General features: G+C 39.1%; 3 long non-coding RNA genes across 3 annotated transcripts; 2 read left to right on the forward strand and 1 right to left on the reverse strand.

Moving 5' to 3' along the window:
• Positions 1 to 2,132: 2,132 nt before the first annotated feature.
• On the reverse strand, positions 2,133 to 5,988 carry LOC121065976. Its single transcript, XR_005817444.1, has 3 exons — positions 4,040 to 5,988; positions 3,589 to 3,681; positions 2,133 to 2,853 (listed from the first exon to the last, which is right to left on the reverse strand). It is a non-coding gene; the product is annotated as an uncharacterized LOC121065976 (long non-coding RNA).
• On the forward strand, positions 5,828 to 17,054 carry LOC121065973. Its single transcript, XR_005817441.1, has 3 exons — positions 5,828 to 5,993; positions 6,111 to 6,219; positions 16,417 to 17,054. It is a non-coding gene; the product is annotated as an uncharacterized LOC121065973 (long non-coding RNA).
• Positions 17,055 to 17,547: 493 nt separating this feature from the next.
• On the forward strand, positions 17,548 to 21,434 carry LOC121065975. The gene is made up of 2 exons (XR_005817443.1): positions 17,548 to 18,789; positions 18,911 to 21,434. It is a non-coding gene; the product is annotated as an uncharacterized LOC121065975 (long non-coding RNA).
• Positions 21,435 to 25,554: the final 4,120 nt, after the last annotated feature.

A 25,554-nucleotide genomic window follows, 5' to 3' on the forward strand; every position in this document is an offset into this window, starting at 1 on the left:
GGGGCACAAAGCAGATGCAATACGATGGGATTACTATTATTAGTTCCCATCCAGCCTAGGAATCCTTTACATACTTCAGGCTGCAGAAACTTAAGTAGCAGACAGGCAGTGACTACAATTCCCTTGTTTCTGACTCAGACATCTCACCTTGAGTAAGGCAGAAATGTTTTTACTGGGTAGTTTTATGAGACTTTCCTTCTAAAGTTCAGGGGCAAAGCCAAAGCATACACGTCAAAACGCAGGGAGCAGCTGAGCTCTTGTCATGCAGAAATCCAGGCGCTGTTTCAGGGACAACAGAACCAAAAGTGTTATTAACCTAGCTGGAGGATGCCCTGCCAGAAAAATAATGCTTTTCATTATGAAGATGACAGTGTAACACCCGTAATGGTAGGGAATATTATTATTATTTTTTAATCTACTGCAGTTGAATACTGCAATAGGTTTGATTTCAGTGAGTGCAAATGAAAGAGAATATGGCCTTCAGTGCTTAGCCTAGCTGTAATTACATGGGGCTGTGATTTAGGAGACAGTGTCTCATTCCTTTCTCCTCATCTAAGAGTAGCATAAAAAACTATATATTATTTAAAATGAAGTCAAGAACACCCTGGTATCATTTAAATGACCTGAGCAGCAGATACGGCAGGCAAGAAAGAATTATTATTAAATTAACAGTTTCATAAGGTGGTTCAGCATCAGACAGAGTTGGAAGAGGGAAGCAAAATCAGGAGGGAGGTTTCAAGAATTGTTCAAGCAGCTGACAATAATATAACTGCAGCTTAAGTAAGAAACCTCAGAGCTGAAATCTTCTTTCCAGGCATAACAAAATATTTTCTGACAGGTGTGGATTCCTAAATGCTGAAGAATCGGTCTTTAGACCCAGGAGTGTGCCTCTGCCTAAAAGAAATCATCACTTTCCAGTTGAAATCTTCAGTCTAAACTAAGCTCCTAAAATTGCTAACTCATTTAAGACTGAAGAAAGTTTCAGAGCTATGTAACTCTTCTTGTTCCAGCAAATCAACTTGAGTCAAAATGTATTTGTCATTTAGCTGTGAACACGATTGCCAGCTGGATACTGTCTTTCTAACTGCTGTGGCTGCAAAACACAATCCAATCTCCCCCTTAAACCCTGCACCATCTTGTCTTTCAATCCTGAGTTTCTGCGGTCTTGGTGATAAATTGTTCTTGGCATACCACTGCATCAATAAGTAAAATGAAAAAATATATTAAAAAGTCTTGTTTCTTCCAAGAGCTTTAGATGTAAAGCAAGCAGACCTTGAAAGCATCAAGTCTTTCTTATTTTCCTGTACTTTGGTAGTTAGTAACCAACAGTATGACAGTGCCTCAGGCTACCAAGATTATCGAGACATTGACTGCCTCCAAAAAATATCCAGACCTCTTATCACGTTAAATATCCTTGGATCCCACAGATGTTGCTACCATGAAAGTAACTGCTTCATCTGAAAAAGAAACAAAAGAAATGGAAATGTATTGATTTCTACCTATGAGTGCAAACCACATGAAGCAATGCCTTTTGTCTTCTCCCCCTCCCGACTCCCAGGCAAAATCAACCCATTCCTGCTACCTCTATCAAGGGGTTTTATTTTCTGCATTTTGGCCTATTTTGTTCTGGTTGAGATTGTTTTGAGGATTTCCTCCTTGGATTTGTGTGTGTGTGTGTATATCTTCTTTTCCTTGGCTTTCAGCTAGTGTCCCTGCTGGGAGTTTAATGTTGCTGGGTTTTGGTGGCTTAAATGTATTTATTTATTTATTTTATGGGAGAATTGGTCACTTCTCATTTATCACCTTTCCTAGGAAGACAGCAAGTGTTCCTCAGGTCTCAGCTGTTATTTCCACTAGCTCTGTACTCCAAGTGTGTCTGTGCACAGTTTCCTTCACACATGCCATTGGGACTGCATTGGTAGGAGGAATTCCCGCTGAGCTGCAGCCTCATCTGGCCCCCAACTACTATGTGAAAAAGGAAGAAAGCATTAAAGCACAGATTCAAAAAAAGCAAGCAGGTGCCTAACGCCGATCTGTAAAGAGCCACCAACTGTCCTTATACTGAAATCAGTCGATGTAAATTAAAAATACCCACAGAAGAAGAAAGGGTGTATTTTCCTGCACGAAGAACACTGGGCAAGGACAAGTGGCCTCCCTCACAGACGATGAATTGGGAGCTGGATGTTGAACTTTGGAGATCTGCTGGTTTTTGCAATTTTTGTAAAGGAAGGAACATAATACCTTCTTAGTTTTAAAATGAATTCACATTTATTTTCTTTTTTTCTGGATGATAGGGAGAAATACACAAAGTAGGTGGGCAAAGGTATCAGTTGAAAGAGAAAACCTGGGTCCATCACTTTGTGGGAGCCTGCTGTGCATCTACAGGTTGCCAGCCAGAGGAAGGGAGGGAGTTCAGGTAAGGACTTGGAGAAAGAGAGTCAACGGCTTCAGTTATCAGGATGAACTGCAAAAAGTGAGTTACAGCTTCATGTTACTTCTTGTTGCACACTTAACTAGTTGAATCTGAGTGGCTGACCTGATGTCCAGGGGACAAAGCATTTTACTTTTTCAGTATATGGAATTATGCCATTATATGTTGAGAAACAATTGACTTCCCACCCCTGAGTATAGATATTTGTGTATATCCTAGCCAACAATCAGTCGTTTACCTGTTTCTGCTATTGAGATTACCTGCCAGAGATGGCAAGGGGACAAACTGGGGGATGAGGCACCGAAGCATGTGTGCATTACATACCCGTATGGTATGAGAGAATTTAACGAGCCTCCCTTATGATCTGTGTCCAGCTCTATAAACTGTGGCCTCCAAAGCACTAATGCAGCTATTTCAGGCTCCTGCCAAAGGATTTGTACTAAGAGCTTAGTAAGATACATGATCCATCCAGGTACTTATGTGATGATTTCACTGGTGTAGTAACTGTGTATCTAACATAAACGAGAGCTGGATCAAGTCATGGGGTAAAAGTGTGAAATGTAGGAAAGTGGGTCCCAGGAGTATGATCAGCTTGTGTCATTTAATTCAGAATACACCAGATCTGGCCGCTGCAGATTCATTCTCTTTTTCTCCTTCCTATCCATGCAAACACCCTTAAGAAATTAAACTTACTCAAAGCAAGGAGCAAAAAATTGGCAACAAATTAACTAAGAATATATTTTTTCTATGTATGTGTTTTGATAGCTAACACTGTTAAGCCTGATAATTGATGCCTTTAAGCTTGGAAGGATTTTCAAGAGAGTGGTTATAGTACCAGTTATAGAATCTCTTGTCCTTAAAGAAGGATGAAGTAAAATTAAAAGAGGGGCACCCATTAGAAAAGTAATAAAAATGTTGCTACTTGGTCACAGTCAGAATGACAAGCAAATGGGATGGTGAGAAACCAGTCAGATAATAAAGTAGTAAAGTGATTATAGTCTAAAACCAGGAGACAAATTCTTGACATTCATATGTTTGTGACTGTCAGTACCTGCCTGCTCTGAATAAGAGCCTGAACTTAACACTTGCATTACTGTAGATACCTGCTGCAAAAGATCTCTACTCAGTTGCTTGGCCTCCGTTGTGAACGCTCTTACCCTGAAGAGGCCATTCCTCCTTTTCAACACTGGAAGGAAGCAAAAAGGCATGCTGGGGAGTAATGCACCCATCTAATGCAGCAGAATCAATACCTAGAAATTAAGTACCATACTTATTAATGCTAATGCCTCTCTGAGAGACAATTTTCTATAAATTACTTATCCTGATTAAAAATATGTTTCAAAGGAAGTGTATTTATAAATTGAAACAATCAAAAATGGTTCATGAAATGTCACATGGAAGAAAATTTCCTGATATGTTATTAAACAAAACAAATTATTATCAAAAGTTAGCAATAAGGAAAGAAAAAAACAAACCTCATATCTATATACTAGATTGTCTGTATTTAAGACTAGCAGAACACTTGAAATTGTTAAGAGTCTCCTTTGGAATAAACGACTACAAATGCATTTAAGAGCTGTAAATGGCTGAAATATAACCTAGCCTCACCTGCTGCTCCCAATCCTGACCCCCATGCAGCCTTTGGTGATTCAGAGCTTGGTGCTCACCCAGGCTGCATGCCCTGCTTCTCTTTCTGCAAGGATGAGTCTGGGAGACCAGATACCACAGGGACCAAGCCTCCTTTCCACATGAGTAACTCAGGAGCAACTCTTGTGAAGTTACTCTACTGCAAACCTGAAGACAGAGGTCTTCATTTTTGCTTCAGAACGTTTTTACTAATTCAGATCAAGCCTTTAGTCAGGATTAAAAAAGTTGTTTGTCTCTTCTCCCTAGTAAATGAGCTGCCAGACCACAGCAAACTGCTATCAGCTGTCACATTTGCTGTTGTGCTGAACTTGATTAAGAGGTTGGGGGAGATCTTTTGATTAAGGGATTTGGGCTAAAAGAATCATGCTACAATATCATCTATATAGTGGGATTTGCATTGATTTATTAGCAAACATGCACAGAAATAACACTGACTTTGCAAATCAGGATGAGGGGGGATGACTTTTCTGTGGCCAGTGTTTGCCATGCAGAATGGCTGACAGGACACACAAGATCTCTGATGCTGAAACCTCCTCTGTGGGATGCATTTTGAGTATAAGATTTTGGAGTCCTGAATTTTGGGAGCCAAAGAAACCTGAATACCATCCCTAAATCTACCATACAATATTCTCTGTGTGAAGTTTATTTCCAACCAAAGTTAACTGGGAGAGCCTAACAGAGGTTTTGGTCCCTCTTCAGTTACTCCTGTGTACTGCTGAGGACTAGGACTCAAAACTCAGCTCAGATAAAACACTACCAGCCAAAAACAACCGTACAGAGCTTCTGTACCCTGATAACCATTTTAAATCTACCACTTTGTTAAAGGAAAATATTAAGTGATTAAATGGGCCTACTAATGTAAAGTACATCGTTGTACTGGTTTACGGTGGCCCCAAAGAGGCTCTTGTCTCCTTTGAGGTGAGATGTGCCAAACCACACACCAAGGGCTGGGCCAGGCAGAAGAGTGCCATGTGCTGTGATACAAATAACCCTCAGGTGGTACTGGAGATTCTGCGTATTGCCAATAAAAAGTTGCGGAATGTAAGGACCGGTTCTAGTAATGTCTGTCTTTGCATTTGTCCTGTGAAACGTAATGTGAAGTCCCCTGTATTTGGGTTGAGACACACAATTTATTTTTACAATAGCAAAATAAGCATTGTTCCCTTTGGTTATACTTCTAGTTAAAAATACAGAGATGCGTGGAAAAGAAGGTGACAACAGAATCTGACTATTAGATTCCAGTTACTTTCAATTCTTGAAAGAAAATTATTTTTTTGGCATTCAAGAAATAAGGTGCAAGAGAGCACCAAGAGCATTGTAACACACCCATTGCATAGCATCGCATAGGGTAAGATGAAAAGACAAGATGTCATCTGTGACGACAGAAAACTGAGGGACTGCGTCTGTTATATATGCAGATGTTGCCGAAGAAGTGACACTGCCCAGACAGCCTCACACCTTGCAAACACCAAAACCAGTGTGAGACGCCCCGATAATCTGAAGTGGCAAGAAGCAGCAAACGGCCTTTTCAGATGATGGAGGAGACAAAAAGTTTAGTTACAGAAATAGACGGAGAACCTCTTATGCATTTTTATCTTTATTTCCCCCCAAGCTAACGAACTTCCTAACGTGTCTCCTTCACTCGCCGCCCCGGGGCTCCCCACAGCCCCCCCAAGGGCGCTGAGGCGGCGGCGACCCCCGCAGCTCCCCTCGCCTCTCCTCGCCTCAGGGCGCCGCGCCCGCGAGCAGCCGTTGGGGAGCGACCGTTAGGGGGCGGCCGTTGGAGGGCGGCCGTTGGGGGGCGGCCATTTGGGGGCGGCTATGAGGGGGCGGCCCCGGGCTCTGCGCCCCCTCAGGAGCGGTGGTGGGGCGGCCGGGGGAGGAAGAGGAGGGAGGCGGCAGCCCCATGGTGGAGGTAAGGGAGGCGGCGGGGCTGGGGCTGCGCCCCGCGGGAGGGCTCCGGAGCAACGTGCTGTCACTGCCACGGAGAGGGAGCGGGTTTGTGCCCTGAAGTAACGTTTTGCCAACCCAGGGGGTGGTTTTCGAGGCGCAGGAGCAGCGAGGGTTCGCTCCGAGCCCCCCTTGTGAGGGCACTCCCGTGTCCCGAATGCGGTGTGTGATCGGCAGGTCGGGATTGCAAGGTGAGGACTTCCGCTTTTACTCGGCATTTCCTCCTGAATTGCCTTCCTTTTCTACATGTGGGGCATACAGGCAGCTCAGGAATGTGAAATAGTTGCAGAAATACGGCTTCTCCACAGCGCGTCACAACTGTCGACTTAACCACACAGATCACCTCTTGAAGGGCACATGTATGTCACCGTCCTGTATTTACACTTGCCAGTAACATTTCTCAGTGTCACTCTAGACTTATTACGGTGCTGTGACTAAACTTTAGTCTCATTTCATGTGCCTGCATTATCAGCGTGGCACCTTGAAAAAATAAGGTAGGCAATGAATGCCTGGTGGTGATGGCCAGTTTCAGTTGTAGAGGATGCAGTCTTTACTGCACGTCTGTCTGCTTGCCCCCACTCAGACCCCACGCCTGTGGAAGTATTGTGCACATCTGTAACTTTAAAGGAGATCGGCAGAGCCATTCAGCTGCAGGGACTGCTTTTCTGGATCGAGTCACTGGCAGGCACAGAGTTTCGTTATGCCTGAATAATTTATGATCTAATGTACGATCTGATACTTTTGTGATACCCTCTGCAGATAGAAAATATGCAGTAATGCCAAGATGGTGGTTTTGTGACTTAGAAGGATAATCAGTATGTCTTGAAAGCTCAAATTGAGCTACTGAGATTTTTCAAGTTGATTTTGAATGATTACGAATACCTGTTCTTATTATGAATTACAGGACCTGCATCAACTAATACTTGCTAAATTTGTCTTGTATAGTAGATTTTCATTTTTTCCTTCCTTTTCTTTTTCCTCTCTTTTTCTTTTTTTTTTTTTCTTTTTCTATTTCCCCATGTGTTCACTTGGCTGTTTTTTTGAAAGGTAGTTGCAAAATTAGTTTCCATGCCCTAACTGTAAGGGATCACTTGTTTCCGTAGAGAGATGATGAATTTCTTTGCTAAATGTAGGTCTGGACCCCTCTCTTAATGTTTTGTTTAAGTTGAAAGAGTGATTGGACCAAGGCAAGGCAGTGTTAAGTTCTTGAGCTAAGACATAAATGGACTTCTAAGTGAAAACTACCATGTCTGTCCCACTAGACTTCTTTCGAAGTGCATGACAGGTCCAAAAAAAGAAATACAAAGGGAAAAGTTGATCTTAGTTTTAAAGCTGACCTCTGTAAGTTTGAATAAGTCTACTTGTGCTGTCAAAATGTTATTGCAACAGAGGAATGAATTTTGAAGTGTTCTTGCTGATTTATAACCTTTATTTTGCCTTTTGTAAAAATATACCAGAGGTATTATTAGCCTTTCTTTTATCTCTAATAGATCAGGACCAGACTTAGGGCTATGTGTAAACAGATCAAAGTGATGGCTTTGTTCTGCTTGTTATTGTGTGATTGCTAACTTATCAAAGCTTTACACAATCAGATTAATCCACTCCCAGATTCATTTCATTCATTGGGCTCCTGAGAATGTTGTTGGCAACACCATACGAGCTGGTGATTCTCATCCTTAGGGAACTGGTATTTCAAATGACTCTGCAAGATGAATGCAGATGAAAAAGAAAATGAATTCAGTGGCTGAAATATGCAGTTTGGGCATGCTGAAGTGTGTGGGATTGCTTTACTTTTTTTTTTTTTTTCCGTGCTGAGACGTAACACAGTGTTATAAAAGTTTGAGCACTTAGTCTGACAATGAGTAAAGCTAACAGGTGTGTTTCTGCATTTGGCTTGCTGCCCAACAGACTGAGATCAGCTCTCACCTTTGGATTAACTGTTTTAATCAAACTATTTCATTCAGCCCACTTCTGTAATAGAAGTTTGCTAATAAAATGTAAACTCTGCAATCTTTTTTATTACCTTGGTAATAAAAATAACAAAATACATTTATTCTGAAATATACCTTTTAACCAGAAAAATAAACATATGATCTCAGAGTCTTGCTGGCTGTTTTCTTAGAAGGATGTATTTAACAGGATCAGGAAAGAGTGTTTGTACCAAAGCTGAGACAGAATTAAAAACAGTTTTTTATTCTGAATTCTATACTTAATTCACTGTCCTACATTACTGCAGGTCATAGCACATGGTTTGTAGATGTGCTCATAGGGCTCAGGGTATTAGTTTAGTGGCTCCATGCGTTCCATTTTACAGATTTGATTCTCACGGATGCGTAAGATTGAGACTAAGGTACCAGGGTTCCTGCATGGGAGCCATGAGTTACATCCTTGCGGGGGGGAAAAAAAAGTGGTAAACTTGATTTGAATAAGCCAGGAAAGCATGCATCAGTTCATGCAAGGCATCTTGCAATGGAAGAACAGCATCTGTAGTAATGAAAGCTGACCTAGGTCATACCGTTTGCAGAATGCCCCAGCCCATGATATTAGGTTCCAGTGGTCATGTTTGCTAGGAAAGTAGATTAAAAAGGGTGGGTATGAACCTTATGTCTGTGCTGATTACTTCTCATTGTACTTTTTTCCTGATACAGCAGTGTTCATTACTTAGTCGTCTTCTTCATAGTTGGCTGAAAAAATAGACTGTGGTCTTGTTTTTTTAAGAAAGAATTTAACATGGAACTGCTTACTCCTTAAATGCTGACAATGTATTCTCTCTGTTTGAATTCTACTGTTGAAAACCTGTTTTTGTTGCTTGCTCACACAAGGAGGTCACATTGGGTAGGTTATTGACCTACTCATACAGGTAAAGATAGGGAAAAAATAACCAGACATTCCTGTGTGCTTGCAAATTATTATTGGATTGCTCAAGGAATGAGTTTTAATGAAAATACTAAATGGAGACACTGTGGGGATGTACATTTTAAAGCTTTAAATGTAGAAAAAGCAGTAAAACAGGAAAAAAAACAATAAAAGCAATAATAAAATAAAAATAATAAATAATAAAAACAATAAAACAGGAAAAAAAAAAAAAGGACATGCAGCTGACACGGGATGTAGGTGTGATACCAATGGGAAAAAGAGATAAGCCATCCCCCAAGCATGCAATCTGGGATGCGGTCCATACCCCACTGTGCCAAAAGAAGGCTGTGATTTCCTTAGGCTTCCCACTGTAAATCTGCCCTGACAACGCTTCTAGAAGCTGGCAGGTTGAGCCACAGGCCTGTATGCAAAATGAACAAGACGGGTTTTCCAGAGCACCTTAAAAACTGTGCGTGTGGAAGTAGTAAGCCATGGTGCTACAAGATGTGTGTAGCATAGATATAGGTCCAGTGTAAATGGTAGTAGTATTAGCAAATCCATAGAAGGTCTCAAGGAGCTTGTAGTACAGCATCTTGGCCAAAGACCTTGCAAGAGTGAAGAGCTGCCGTGCTTGATTCAATACTTTTTTTTTTCCCTATCAATCTGTGTATAGATACTTCATGTGTATATTAATATGTCTGTATATTTATGCAGACATGACGTGAAGAAAGGGAGGATAAAATTTGGATGAGTTCTTTATCTCTCAAGGAATACACACGGGGAATAATTTAGATTACTAGGGATGGACCGTGGAGCTCTTCACTTTATCTGTGGCCTGAATCTCATAGGAAAAACATTTTTATTTTCCAAATTGCATGAACCCCCCAAACACTGATGCTGTCCATAGCAGCAGATGAGCCAGTGTCTGAATGAGGGCAGCAGTTGCAGTGCTGGGTCATCAAGCAGTACGTAGGGCAGGCTCCAGCTTGGGGTGGGACAGAGAAGGAAGTCTCTGCCCCCATCCAAACCAAAAATGTTTGTCATGTGTGGATGCATTACATTCTGTACAACAGATCCTGAAGCCCTTTATAAGGGCTGAACTCCGGTGCTAGGTTAAATACTGTCTGGTGTATTTAATACTTAACAGCATAACATTGCTGTTGTTTATAAACTGAAAAAGTTAAGGAAGAAAATGTACGGTGGATAATTCTTATTGTTTGCACTGTAATCACTATGTTTGTATTTTGGCAGGGCATTTTGGAGCACGATATTTAAGACCTCTTACAAGCACAGCTTTTTGAACACTGCGCAAAGGCAGAATTTCACAGTATTAAAAATGCATTGGATGCAGTGAATCCGTCCTGGATTTTGGGCACCATTTCAAATATTTACACTGACTGAGAATACTTTGAGATACATTGTTGTTGTTCTGTTTTGTTTTCTTGGAAGGTATCAAAAGTTGTTTTTTTTTTTTTAAGTAAGTAGAAACCAGGTAGGATTTTTTCTGAAAACTTTTCTCCTGTTGAGAGCAGTCACACTGTAGCTGTGTGCTTCACTCAGAATATTTTTCAGTTTTATTTAGTTATTTTTAACATTTTAAGCACTGGGATATAACAACATTTCAGTGGAGGAATGCCTGCAAATAGTTGAACGGCACTAGTTTGTGCTCCTGGATTAGCCAGAACTTAACTAAGTTTAATAAGAGGGTTTGTGAAGGGCTGAGTGGTTTCAAAGAGAAGTGGGCTAAAAGAAGAACTTTGTGCATTTGGTGCCTTGAAGATTGTGATCTTAATTTTTGTTACGGTTTGCTGCAGAAGGTACAAGGGTTTTAAAAAGTCAAGTCCCACAAGTGGTGAAGAGGAGTATAGCCGAGTGAGTGTTGTGGCGCACACTTACACCAGCATTTTCTTGCTACCTGGAGATAGGGGAACGTATTCTGCATGCAGAGTGTGCATGAGAAGCGTACATGAGAGGGGATGAGGGGAATAGCCTGCATAAAGAAGAAAGAGTTAGTGTGGTGAGCGTGGATAATAGAAGAGGAGTTATGTATGGTGAGAAAGGAGATGTCAAGATACTCAAATCTCAGAGGAGCTAGAATACCAGACTGTGGTTTTTAACCTTTCTTTCTCCTTATTCAGATCCTGTGAGTTGGCAAGTTGGTAGGCCATTTGTTAACTACAGTGAGATGGATATATTGAGAAAGTTATGAGCTGGGTACCTGGAAAAGTATATTTAGGGGCTCAAAAGAAAGACATCTGAAAAATGGAACTGAGTTGTGGACAAAGTTTTATCAGGAAGGGTGTTCCCTGAATGCTTTTGTGTTTATTCAATGCATTATTTAGTGATTATGTCATATTAATGAGGATATATTACCGATCCAGCCTGCATAAAGGTAGAGAAAAGAAAGGAAGGAACAAAGTCTCTTACAGAATGCCAATGTTGACCACAATAGAAAGCATCTTTGGACAGTGAAGACATAAAAAGAGCTTTCTTTTTTTTTTTTTTTTAAAACTATACTCAGTCTGGAAGAGTGACTGCATAAATGTAATAACCTTTATATCAGGTTTACTGTCAGAGATGTTGCATTGGATTAATTAATGTTGCATGGATTTAATTGCTGTTGCAAAAGCCCAGCACAGGATCAAATAGAGTGTGAATGTGGTTTATGTTCTAGAAGTGGTTTAGAAGGTTCATCTTTAGGGGATATCAAACCATCTTCAAGTCAGCTTTATGAAAACTGATGTCTTAATTTAAATTAGTGATACAATTTGTGCCTGTGTCTTCATCTGATACCCTTCTGTGCCTCCCTTCTGGAAGTAGGTTGGTGCTAATTCTGTATATGTGTTGATCATGAAGAGTGCACAGACTATGCCTGTTTTACAATGCCCAACATAGCTGAGCCACACTATGTAAAGTCTTAGTGCTTTAGTTTCTAAAATGTGTGTGGCCAGGTTCTAACTCCCTGAAACAAGTGGGAGTGTCTTTAATTGCGTGCATTTGTTTGCAGCTAAGATAGTTATATTAGGGTTTAGAACAGACATCATGGAGATTTGACAGGTGCCACATTTGGACTCACAGTTATGCAGTTTGATTTACTTAAACAATTACATTGTTTAGTTAGCATGGTTTTAGTGTCATTTTTAAGCCTATCCATATACAATAAAAATATAATAAATATTACATATCATAATAAATTTTATTATGTGGGGATATTTGGTGTTTCCAACTGCCATTCCAACTTTCATGCTTCCTAAAAGCTGGTCACGTTTCACAGAATGAAATTTACTTTTCTGTTCCCAGGTATTCAGGGTGCTTTAGAGCTCATTATGAATATAGAGGGACAGCAGGGTATATTTCACTTTCTAGCTCAAATTAAGTAGATATCAATTTATGAGATTAATTATAATCACATTTAAAGTACACAAGCAAAGAGCAACATCAGGAACCCTAGAGCTACATGAAAATCATACTTAAGTCTACAAGGTTGTAAAGCAAAACTGATGGTTATGTTACTAGGTGCTGTAACTTTGCTGAACTTGTACTGGTGTGGGACAATCTTCTAGAAAAGTTACTTAATTGTTTAAAATGTGGAAAAGATCACAAGGCCTGTGACATCTTTTCAGCTAATACCAAAGAGAGTGTGTGCCAGTTATACAGAAAAGTGCAGTTTATAAAGGAGAAGGGATACAAGTTCACAGAAAAAGCACATCAGGGATCAATGACAGTACTGGAGCAATTCTGTTTGAAACTGGACAAGTAAAATGAGAAAAATGTAATTTGAAAATGGGTAATTAGAAGGAGGTATGTGAGCAGAATACATTGATAATCAGCAAGAAAAAGTAATGTCCTCTTGTAAATAATGATGGTCATATACCTTTGCACCAATGCAACAGGTATCTGTAGAGAGAACTCAAAATCTCACTGCAGAAAACTCTTTGTGGGCTAGTATACCCTGCTTCCTGGTGCCACCTGTACACTGAGACAAATTACCCTGTGTGCTCTGTCCAGCTGCAGCGAGATGCTTCTGTTACTTTAGGGAAAGATAGTTCAGATATTTCTATGTGCTTGTAGCCATGAGCTGTGTGGTTTTAGTCCTGTTTGCAAACTGCACACTTACCAATAGCTGACAATCGATTGCTTGTGTTTTCTGTTGCATCTAGAGGGGGGTCTTGTTCATCTGATCCAATGCATTGCAATAGACCTGTTCGTATTTTATCTTTACAGGTGCTGCTCCTTCCATCTTATGTTATGGACAGCAAATAATAAATGGATGGGGTGGCAAGGGGAGGAGATACGTGCAGGCAGTCTGATGTACTGTGCATCCAATTTATACTGAGATCAGTACTCCAGTGCACTTAATTGGAAACTGAAGGCTTTATATTTAACATAGTAAGATGTTTTGGAAAACTGCTGGAACAGGCAATGTTCTTCCAATTAAAGCATAGGTTGGGCTACCCATAAAATTGCAGTTTCTCTCACCTCTGCGTTGATTTTGGGGCCACCTTAAGTAGCAGTTTTGATATAAATTAATATTTTTTATGTTTCAAAGACTGACAAACTGAAGCTGATAGTTGATTTGTGGCAAGTCATATCTCAGGAAAAGGGCACGGCTAGAGCCCAGCCCTCTGTCACATGAGGCTGATAGATAACTCACTAAATCAGACTTAATCTCAGATTGTGTTCTGTAGCCCAACCAAACTAGTAAATGGCAGAAGTAAGATTAGAGTTTGAGATACTTGGATTTTTTGTTTTGTTTTGTTTTATGTACTGTAAATCTCCTGCCTTCTGCTTGTGCAGAAATCTTTCCAAATGTAAGTAGAAGGCTGTCTTCAGGTTCTGTTTTAGTTTGTAAACAGCCTGCTGTGAGGTGTGAACTTCCACACCTGCTGTTGCAATAAATGTACTTGGCTGTAATATTAAGCCTTCCACAATCAAGAGAGAAGAGAATTGGTTGTCTTCTCTGTGCAGAGACTGACTGATGTGATCCTGATCTAGATTTTGAGCTCCTGGTGGTATTATTATGAGTCTATTTCCATTTCTTCTGCTACCATTAATATGAAATAAGAAACAGGACAGAAACACTAGGTGTGGCAGTGCAGCACCAAGTAAGTAGTATTTACATGTAATCCCTTTTTGTCATTAGATGTATATTCAGACTGCAAAATTAAGCTATCTTTTAAGAAATGCTGTATTTAAAAACTTGCCATGGCTGTTTCTGGAGGAGGTCTTTCTGTTCTCCTCGTAGCAGCAGACCAACAATCATCCCAAGTGATACACAGGCTTGGAAAAAAGCATTCAGTTGCTGAGCAGTATTTTTTTTCCAGCTGTTTTTCCTCCATTGGGAAAGACTAACATCAAAGAGTAAGTCTTTAGCAGCATAATCCAGGAGATTTTTGTTAAAAAACAAAACTAAGTAATGAGGAAAAGGTTCCAGTTGTGTTATATGATTTCCATGTAGAGCACTTCACTGAAATGACCCAGAAGTTCAGAAATCCAGGTTTCCTTGTGATGTTGCTGGGAAGGACTGTCTCCATTGTGTACTTCAGCAAATTGATTTCTGAGGGTTTTAAATGATTTGTGGAGCACACTGGGGGCTTTTTACAAATTTCTGCAAGCCTTTGTTTTCCCTGGTGTTAGAATAGATTTGTACCCCTTGTCATTTTAATAGGATCCATCAAGTTGTTATCCATATACTTCCTTTGTTCAAAACCTGTGCTTACAATTAGTTTTTAGGCATCATGTTATAGATAATAAGTTTCTGTTTCCTCCATTTACCTCTTAATCAGCCAGTAGGGTGATGGATTTACTGTGTTCAGAGGTGAATACCCGACCTTACAGCAGCAGCTTTCCTTACTGCTCAGCTCAAGAGGAGCTGTTTAAGGTCTTTAATAGCTGTTGTCCTTAACTTATTTGCTTTTGATGATGATGGATTTTATCAGTTAGGATGATAATGGAGTATATTAATTGAACAAGTATTAGGATGGTGCTTTGTAATACTAAAGACTAGCCGTTATCTTGCAAACGCAGTTGAAGGAATAATTTCATGCCTACCAGTAGCTCCTCTGGACTCATTTAAATGTTTGCAAGTAGCTGGTTACTGTGTCCACAGCGTCTTCTGTAGTGAGTTCCCTCTCCTGCTCCTTCACCAGATAGAGGAGTACTGCATTTTTGTGCAATTGTGTTAGAAAAGTACATTTGTTTTTTGAGATTTGATGATAACAACTCATCTGGTCATTTTTAATTTCAAATGGCAAAGATGTGATATATTGATACGTGTGTATATATATGTGATAAAACACAAAGAAGTGATATATTGGAATAACATCTTTAGTAGGTAGAAATTGTGTTGGGCTTTGTTGAAGGCAAGTATCTCTTACATCAGAGAGAGATGAGTGCCCTATTTGTTGTTAGAAATGACTGCTTATAAAACTAAATGTCCCTTCTAATCCATGAGAAGAAATTAAGAAAAACTGAAATAGTTTAAAAATAATGTTAATGTTTTTAAAAATAAATATTTGTAATAGAATTAAAACGAATATTACTTTATTCTCAAATGTTATTTAACTTTATTCTGAGTCTTATTTTTAGACTCTTGTGTTACATTTTTGAATGTGTTTTGTATGAAAATAATTGGAAAAAATCTCATACACATTTTAATGACTGTTACAGCTGCAGTTTTTGTATAGTTTAGGCTTTGATCTCGAGAAGAGAGGACATTAAGTCATTACATTTGCTGCTGTTGAGAGCTTTTCTGCTACGGCCATAGCATTTTCCTAGGAATGTACGGAACTAATGCAGTGTAGCCACCTGGTTTCCTGGCTGCCATTCCGCGGAGTCTCACATTTTAATAGCTCAGACTTGCTCTTTAAAGCTGGAATATGACAGTTTTGTTTGTTTGTTTGTTTTGTTTTTGCTTGTTTTTTGAGTTCAGATATGCAAAATGCTTAGCAGTGATCCGTTCTCACTCCAGCAATACCCCAGCCTTAAAATAATAATAATAAAAAATCTCTGCCAATACAACTGCAGATATAACTTGAAAAATGCTTCTGAGAGCACTAAATCAGAACAAATTCATCCTTGGAGGTGAAAAAAAAATATATTTTTTTTTTGAAAGGAGGATTTTGTTAACTGGTCATGTTTCTAATTGCCTATTTTAAAATTCCATCACTTAGTATGCAACTGGTCTGGATATGTTGTTGTGGAATGACATCCAGATGACACTGAAAGCCCAGACTCTCCATGAAATCACAGCATGGTGTGTCTGTTTCAGAATAGTTCGTTGCCAGTGGTTTTGAATGTCCAGTTCTACCATGGATGGGTTCAGTGCCTGTGTACCTAAAGCAAAGCTGGTGTCTGCAGTTCTGAACTGTGACCTCGTTCAGCCCCCAAAGTCTGCGTATACTCAGTTAATTTCTGTGAATGAATTGTTCAGTGTATTTTTTACTTGAAATGCTGTAGCTGTTTAAAAATTCAGTATGTGCTTAAAGTTTTGTTAGTGTGTTTCTTAATGGGACTTTTATTTTTGTCTTCAGGATGTTGATTTGAAAGCATGTCAGGAAGGTTTGGATAACTCTTGTCCACACCAAGAAAATAATCAGTTGAAACTGGAAGAGGAGGAGGAGGAAGAAGACATAAATCAAGTAAATGATGAAAAAAATGAAAGAAGGGAAAACTCTAAAGTGGAAGTGAGGGAGAATGTAGATTTTATCAGTGAAGTAAAAGTAGTGCAAGAAACTGAGTAAATGGTTTGAAAGGAATATTTGATTTCCTCATTTAGGATTTGGAGGTGTCCTTTGCAAGGACAGGAAGGGAAGACTGACCTAGGACTATGTTTTGTAAAAGATGACCTTGTTCGCCGCCCTGAAAATCCCCCTGTTCCAGTACAGTTTATATAGATGAAATATTCTAAAGGTTACAGAAATTACTTGTAACTAACTAATTACTCAATTATTATTTTTTTCCATCATGAAGGTGCTGTGTTTGAGTAAGGGTTGTTTTTTTTAATATGCAAACGCTTGAGACATGAATGCTAAATTACACTGCTTTCACCATTTATGTGAAGCTTTATGCTTGGTTACAGAATGACATTTGGGAGACTTGATTGTTTGGATCTGAAGGTATGTATTGTAACCAGAAGTTAGAAAAAGAATCTCATGGTGTTAAACCAAAACAGATGCCCTTTGTCTTTTGTTCTGTCTGAAGGCTACTATGCAAAGTGTTTTCTTATTGAGTCCTTATAAGGGTTGAGAACATCAGATCTGGTTTTCTTGTCAGCCCCTCTGTTCACTACTCCCCTGGCACTTTGGCTTTTTTTCATCACAGTAGCGGGTGGTGCAGCCTCAAAGAAGGAAAGGTCAGTTCTGCTTTTTGGGGCGGAGTAGGGCACTATTGCCATGGAGTTGTTCTGCTCAGTGTCTCATCAGGATGAAGACTTGATGGTGGGGTCACCAGCTGTGTTTCAGCTGGTGAAATCCCAAACACCAGCTGGTTGAGGCTGGAACTAGATGATCTGGAGGTGTTCAAGACCAGGTTAGATGAGGCTCTGGGCAACCTGATCTAGTGGGTGGCATCCCTGCCCAGGGCAGATACATTGCAACTAGATGATCTTTAATGTCTCTTTCAACCTGAGCCATTCTGTGGTTCAGTGATACACAGCCGTGCTCTTTCCTGGACTTTGTGTGTTTGGTTTTTTTGTTTCTTTTTTTTTACTTTCTTTTGTGTAAGATAACTATGCTTTACAAAGTGTTTTTATTTTTTTCTGTCACAGAGCAACAGCAACTATGTAGATTCCCTTCTGTCCGTAGAGGATTATTTCCAGCTTCTGTCGTAGCAGACAGAAAACGTGCTAGAGGTAAATGTGTAAACACACGTATAACTAATGGATTGGAATACGCTCAGTGGTTATTGGATAATGATTTACTCTGTTTTATCTTATTAAAAAACAGGGAATATGTGAGCAAATCAATACAGTAAGTCCTGAAGAATTTAAACAAGCTAGTATCCACCTTGTATAGCAGCAGTCATTGGCTTGACTAGAAAATTTTCCTCAACAACTTGTTTGGGATTTGAAAACTACAAAGTCCTTTCTTTCATGTGACCTAATGTTCAAAGTTGGATGGAACTGCTATGGCTTGCTTAATTAATTCAGCTAATGATTTCCTTTCTGAAACCTAATACCAATTCATATTTACACAGCAGCTCTTAGTGTATTTCTCTAAAACAATACTAAGGTATTCAATGCTAGTAGTTAGTAAGCATTTGCAGCCAAAGGTTACAATTGTATGTACTTGACCCAGTATTTATGACAAGGAAAGTGTGTTCAAGAACAAACCTATTTTCATTGCAAGTCAGGTTGGTCAACATTAGCAGCAAAACCATTTTGTTTGCTTCGTTTATCTTTTGGACTTCTGATACTATTGTTTACTTTCTGGATGCCCATCTTCACCAAAAAAAAGAGTTAATTGGAGGTACCCTCTTCTCCCACAGCTCATAGCTGCAATCATTAGCCACGAAGCTACTCCCTACATTGCTTTTTTGCAGTACTCCAATGGCATCTTACATATGCTTCCCGTTCTAAGAGCCCTATAGGTTCATTAGTGTTTTCCATACAGTTTCTTTCTTACAGATGGAACACCTGGTCTTGGGAATCTCTAGGTTGGATAGTGCTTCCTCCCCCATAAATTAGCTGCCTCCTCTGTTCAACTTTGGTAATGCATTCCACGCTATCAGGGTTCAAAAGTTCGTCGGTACAGTTTTCCCTGTTCTTTCCATAATTCAAAAGGAATTTGGCTGTAGCCCTTATGCAGTTATAACAATATATGATTACATATTTTATTCAAGACTATCAGTGCACTGCCATCTTGTGACAATTTATCTGTTGAAAATTGAATGCTTGCTTTTACCAGGTAACAAGTTTTTACACCATGGGGGATTTTTTTAGGTATATTAACTTGCTTTTAAAAGAAATAAAATAAATTCTTTTCAAGTGCTTAAATGAAAATATCAGCTCTGTCTCTCAGACTACAGCTGGCCTAGAACACAGTAAATTCCTAGGAAAAATACAGCAAGACTTCCTTCTGTTACCTGAGCTTCCCGTAAGCTTAGTAGAGAACTTAAGACATTCTGGTATTTGTGGTGCATTGTTCCTTTTGTGTGGAAAGTACGATTTATGATGAATGTTCAGCATATTGCAGGCAGAAAAGCATTCTCCTGCACAACAGTAGGGGTGCTTAGTTATGGAGGAATCATACCATATGCTTTTTATGTGATGTATTTACAGTCTTAGCTTTTTTTTTAATTCATGTATTTTATGACTGCTTGTCAGCAAGTGCCCTGATGTAAATTTGTGCAGTAGTTCTGTACTTCTAGGAGCCAGAAACTGTAACACAGGTCTGCAAATGGGGGACCTTAATTCTACCGCAGCATTTGTTTATCATTTGGATTTCAAAGCTGAGGAGTCATGTAGCAGCTTTATTTTTGTAAACAAAAACTGAATAGTAATTTCCAGTCAGAAGACATGTGCAGAAGGTATGAATAATATGGATTTGGGGGGATATTTCCTTCAAACGGATTAGTAAGGAAGTTAAGTTGAAATCTGAAGATGATAGACCTGAGTTAAGAAGTAGCTGAGCCAAATGTGGTATTTAGCAGCCCCAAAAGCTGTTATAACCTGTGAGAAGAAAAGCAGTGATACCGTGTCAGCACGACCTTAAAATCAAGTTCCTACCCTCTTTCCCTCTCTTACATCACTATCCTCACTGGTTAAGTTCTGCAGGGCAGCTATTTATCCTCTTTTCAACATTAACTTTCTAACACTTGGACATCTTGAACCAGCTCACCCTGGAATGAAATGATGATCATCAATACCACTACCAGGGAAGGGGCAGGCAGGACCAGCAGCGCTCCTAGAGTGACCTTTTCATAGATCAGATTAGATGTAATACGTAGGCTGCAGTTTGATATGCCTTTAGCAACAATTCCATCTCTACCTCTCCCCTTTCATCAGTCCCACGCTGTCCTTGCCGCTCCTCTTCCTCACATAGAACCTTCGAATATCCCAAGTTGGAAGGGACCCATGAAGATCATAGAATCAAACTCCCTTCACTTTTCTTCAGCACCCTTCCTACTCTCTCTTGCCACATGCCAACACCAGTTGTGTTTTGTACATTCATTGTATAAAAGATCCCATTTCCCCCCTGTCATTTTTAGGGCAGTTTACTGGAAGATACTGGAGAATCAGCAACCGCTGTGGATTGAGAAACTGAAGTAAAAAGAATATTGGGGGGAGGGGGGTAACAAGGACACCAGGCTTCAGATCAAAATTACAGAGAGAAGAAAAATGTGTTTTAGGCCCAAGTACTTGATTTTTAACATCCAACGTCACCTTATTTTTTTTTCTATTATTGTTGTTTAGCAATGAAAGACCATAGCTTAAGTTCATTTTTAGTGAAATTGTACAAGAGAGATGCTGTGCTTTACCTTTGTTCAGAAAGGTTCCGCTTTTCCTTTGAGGAGAGAAGCCCAGGAGACTGTTGCATTTTTCTCATATACTTAGTTACAGCTACATGCAAACATAATGTACCAAATAAAATTACAACTAGTGTGGTCATTCTGCAAATAGATTCTGAAAAGTAATTAGTATCTGATTCAATACTTTCTTACCTCTGCAATTGTATCATTCCCAAGATTTTTGTGGATGGGGGTGGTGGTAAGTTCCTGTAGTGTTTCCTAGTCTGTGACATATACTTACGTGCCTTCCATTTTTCCCTTCCCTTTGGATACCTTTCCCAACAGAAGTACTTCAGGTTTTCGCTTTCGCTTTCTAAAATTGGTATTTTGTAAGCACCAGTTTGTGCCTTTCAGTTTATGGGTGGTGAGAAACACTTTTTCCACAGCTATCTTTAAACAACTGACTAGAATTTAATTCATTTATCTGTACTTACAATAATGAGGTTCCACTTCTCATAATGACTTTGAATGAAGAGATTTACTACCTTTTGGTTTTGATGTTTATTTGTGCTACAAAAAAGACATTCATTTACATGCTTATTCACAGTAGCTTATTCTTTTCTAAAAGATGGCCTAAAAAAGAATTGGACATGTAATAATGAGAAAGGAATGTTAGAGGGATACTAGTTTTTGAGATGTTTAAGTCATCGTTAGCATTAAGAACTAGGTAGCAACGCATACTTCTGATACCTTTTATAAGCAAAGCCCATAAAAGTGATATTAAAAGAAAAGCTCATTGGTTTTAGTATGACTGCAATATAGCAACTTTATGCTCTGGTATGTTAAAAAAGTACTCGCACCGACAAATCAGAACTAACCATATATGTAATAAAATTAAATGTCACAGGATATTTTTCAAATAAATGAAAGCACCTTTAGCATCTGAATAATGTTTGCACTGCTGTTCACACTGAGTAGCAGGTGCAGAGCAGTCAACTGGTACTTTCTAAAAAGGAAGCAGTGCCTCAGAGTACAAAATACACTAAATTATCAAGTGGTCACTTTAAACAATTTGCATTTTATATTAAAAGATTTATTCATGTATGTGTGTATCTGTTCTTTTATTGCTCAATTTTACCACACCTTCAAATTGATATGGGAAATTCATAGGGGAGTTTTCCATCAGCAAGGCCCTGCAATTTCCTGATGTTAATGATCACCGTGAAGCATATCTGTGCTTGCTGGTACTTACCAGGACTTTCTTTGATCACTAGTTCATGAACTTCTGCCAAAATCCAGAACAGATAATAGATACATAGTATTAATTGTAAGCCTCACTTCTAGAGCCAGATTTTTTTTATTTTGTATGTGCAAGTCATCATGGTTGTCATCTTTGAATTAAATGACATACATAAGAGGCATTTTAGACTCTATGCATGTAACCTTTCCAGGACCAGGTCTTAATAGGTCTTAAGGTTGACTTCATGGCCCACGTGCACAAATTCTGATGCGTACTAAGTTAGTCCCATAACTAATTAAACCAGAAGCCCTAGTATTTCTCTTTTAGGACCTCACAAAGCAAGTTTCCAGTATTAAAAAAAAGAAGGGAAAAAAAATCTAAATGCTGATGCCCACTCCTTCAGTAGCAGAAGTAGAGTGGCTCTTGAGAACTTCAGCAAAGCCAGCCACTAATGAAATGAAGCATGCATCCAGCTGGGTAAGTTACATGGTTAAATTTGGGTACATGCTGAAAATAAAGCAGCATATTGAACTCTTACAAAGAGCAATACTGCTAATCAAAAGCAGTGTACTACAGCTCATACGTAAAAAATAAATATAAAATAAGGCTCCAAGTGCACTGGTTCCAAAAATACCTGCAATTTTGCAATTGGAAGTTAGCATGAACTGACCTTAGCTAATTCCACTTCTATTATTGATCAACAACTCTATTACCTTCATAAAGTTGTTTACTAATATAAATTTCTGAGAACTCAGCTAGCAACCATACCCCTACAAAAGCTCTCAAGTGAATTACTGAGTGGACTGCAAGTTGTAACAATGCTGATGATACCTTCAACATTACCTCTGGCTGTACTACTTAATTTTCCCAAACCTTCAGGTACCTACCCCCCAGAAAAGACAAAATTATAGGCAGAATTCAGAACAAGCTCCTTTTTTTTTTTTTCTTCCTTCCAAGTAGCAAGCTGCCATTAATTTCACTTAAAAGCTGCCAATACATCTCTGAGTATCTTTCCTTTCTGCAACTGACCTGTCACTAGCATGGGAGTTTCTTTAAAACCTTTCCCATGGTAAAGCAGTCTCCATAATCCTTGAGTGCTAAAATTTTTTTGTTAAATTAATCATGAAAAACAGTATATACAAAGTTAGAAAAGGTCAGATCAAAATACAGAGAAAAACAGTAGATGGTGGGAAAAACATGACTTTCTGCATTACTGCTGGTAGCAACACTTACAGGCACTATGGAGTATTTGTCAGAGAAAAAACAACACAAGCTTAGTACTTTTTATTAGAATGCAATGCCCTCAGCGTTACGAAACCTAAGGCCAAACACTTACACAGAGGAATACTGCAAACAGTCCCTCACAGGACACAGCCTACTGCTCCAACATTGCACACACGTTGAAAGACTGCTACCATTACTGCAACAAAGTGCAGCTTTAGCTTCACATCTTTGTTTTATTCAATAAACCTTTTTTTTTAAAACCGAAGATGAATCTTATAAATTAAGACCGTTTCTGCAAAAGAGCTTACAATCTAGTTTTAGGTGTGGTAAACAGGAGTAGTTTTAGGTGTGGTAAACAGGAGTTACAAACTTCAGAGAGGAAACAGAGGACAATGCATCGATATCAGCTCGTCAGTTTGAAAAGTTTGGTACTTGTTCCAAAGTACACACGACCTATCTCAGAGCCTTCCTTTGTTTTCCGTATCAAGAATCTTGACGACAGAGTATGTAGAGGTCTATAAATGAGGCAACACAGCACTGCTTTGTAATGAAAAACTATTTATTGTAGATAAATCAAGGACCAAGATGACACACAACCGTGTGAAGCTTTCGATTACCGTAGTATACCTTGTAAACCCACTGCAACTTCAGTGATGTAGTATAGCTATGGGAAATCCATCAAATGTATCGGCCACTCATTTTCATACAAGAATGTCTAGATACCGACCAAGAGCGAGCAAGCAAAGGAGAAGAAAAAAAACACATTGGTGAAAACTTCAGTGGAAGAGCAATTTTAAAAGAACTTATCCACAAGTCACCCTATTCACACAAGGTAGCAGCATGGGAGGTCACACAGTATGTTTGTGAACTACACAGGCCCCAGTATGTTCATAGCAGTGTCAGACAAGTCACTTTCAACTGTTCATTTTTGCTGCTGATAAATTAACTAGTTCTTGGTTACATAGATTTGAATAACCTCTGTGAACACAAACTCCTGCTGCAATGCAAATGGGCACTCCTAGCTACAAAGCAAGAGGACAACTGTTGAAAGGGACAGTGTGGCTTCTGGCAAAACAGGTCAACAGGACATGAGAGGGGGGTCCCAGGGAAGCTCCTTGCATTTCTACCAGTGTCACTGTATGAACAAGAAGAGAACCTGACATCTCCTTCAAGAGAAAGAAGGAAAAAAAGAAAGTAACAACACTTAAAGGATTTCACTTGCCTCATGCATTCTGCTTTGAAACTGAATCAAAACACTGAGGTAACAGAGAATGGATGTACTGCTTCATTATGTTCCCTGCTAATCATCCTCTTTCCCATATGTGGTCAAGTTGTAAAAATGAACTCAGCTGACAGCACTGTTTAAAATTCACGTGTGTTTTTGGGGGTTTGGTTTCACAACCCCTCCCCCAGCCCCCAGTAATATTTCATCCCCCAGAAAATATGTATGTTAATCAAGACTAAAAGAATGTGATCTTCTTCCCTACACGACGGAGTTCCATCCCTACTAATTTTACAGTATCAAGAAAGATTTCTCACATTTTCTAAACAATTTTCAACACAACACTTAAAATTCAAGTAGCAGGGACTGTGAATGAAATTCAATTTTCATTGTAAATAACTGAGATCACAAAGTCTGCGTGGGTGGAATTAACCAGTATTAACCTCTTTTCACCATCACTTTTTATACATGCCAAGTCCAGCTTGCTTCAATCATGTAATGTTGCATTTTTATCAACCCCCCCACCCCAACAATGGTTACCAACAAGTTACATTGTCTTGCATGTTCAACTTATTTGCGGCAAAGGTTTGCTTTGGCAAGCTGTGGCTACAACTGACAACCTGATTTTCAGTTTTCTTAAAGTATTTCAACATACCAAACAGCAACATTACTTTCCATTTTCAAAGTAAAGGTGAGTCCACAGAGGGAGGTAAATTAAAAAGAAAAAACACACATTATCTAAAAATTAAGGAGCAGTAATTGACCAATTCAGTTTTTATTCAGAAATGCTAGCTGTATTAGGTCGACTCGATGACACGTCTCACTGAACTCATCAGCAAAACACCGATTTTCATTTGCTTTAACTGTTATGCACCAAGAAAAAGAAATCAAAGAAGTTTAACAGTAAGACAACAGGAAACTTACTCAAATGCTCCAAGCTTTCAAGACTTCAGACATCCAGTAACTTAGTTTTTGCATGCTACTACCCCCTAGAGTTAATGCCCATTCCCAGTAGATGGAAATTAAAACATTCACGTGGAAAATGTAACATACATAATTAAGGAACTTTGGAACCTTGTTGCAAACCTATTGAAAAAGCATACACATCAAACAGAAAGAATACCCTTTGAAGTACTTTTTCAGTTATGTGATCTGAATGTGGACTTGTCAACTGTAAAGAAAACTTCCATTAACTAGAATCTAAGTTCCAGGAAAGAAGGCAAATTCCTAATCAACTGGTCAACTCATTCTGCTGGAAAGAGCAAAATAAAGCAGATTTTGAATGTCTTCATTTTCTGCTTCCGTTGCAGCCCACTGGTCACCTATGCAAGTATTTCAAATTTCAACTTAAAAAACATACAAAAAATATTTTTGAATCATTAAGTAGTACTTCTGAGTTATATAAAGAAGGTTAAAGACGTCACGGTTTTACTAATATTAAGCATATACATTTCAAGTTTAGAATAAATTATGTAAGCAATACATTCCCAACCGGAGCTCTCCCAAGCTCATGCTTGTTTTTTTCAGAAGATGCAG

The sequence above is a fragment of the Cygnus olor genome, chromosome 2, assembly GCF_009769625.2.
Source record: "Cygnus olor isolate bCygOlo1 chromosome 2, bCygOlo1.pri.v2, whole genome shotgun sequence".
Classification (NCBI taxonomy): Eukaryota; Metazoa; Chordata; class Aves; order Anseriformes; family Anatidae; genus Cygnus; species Cygnus olor.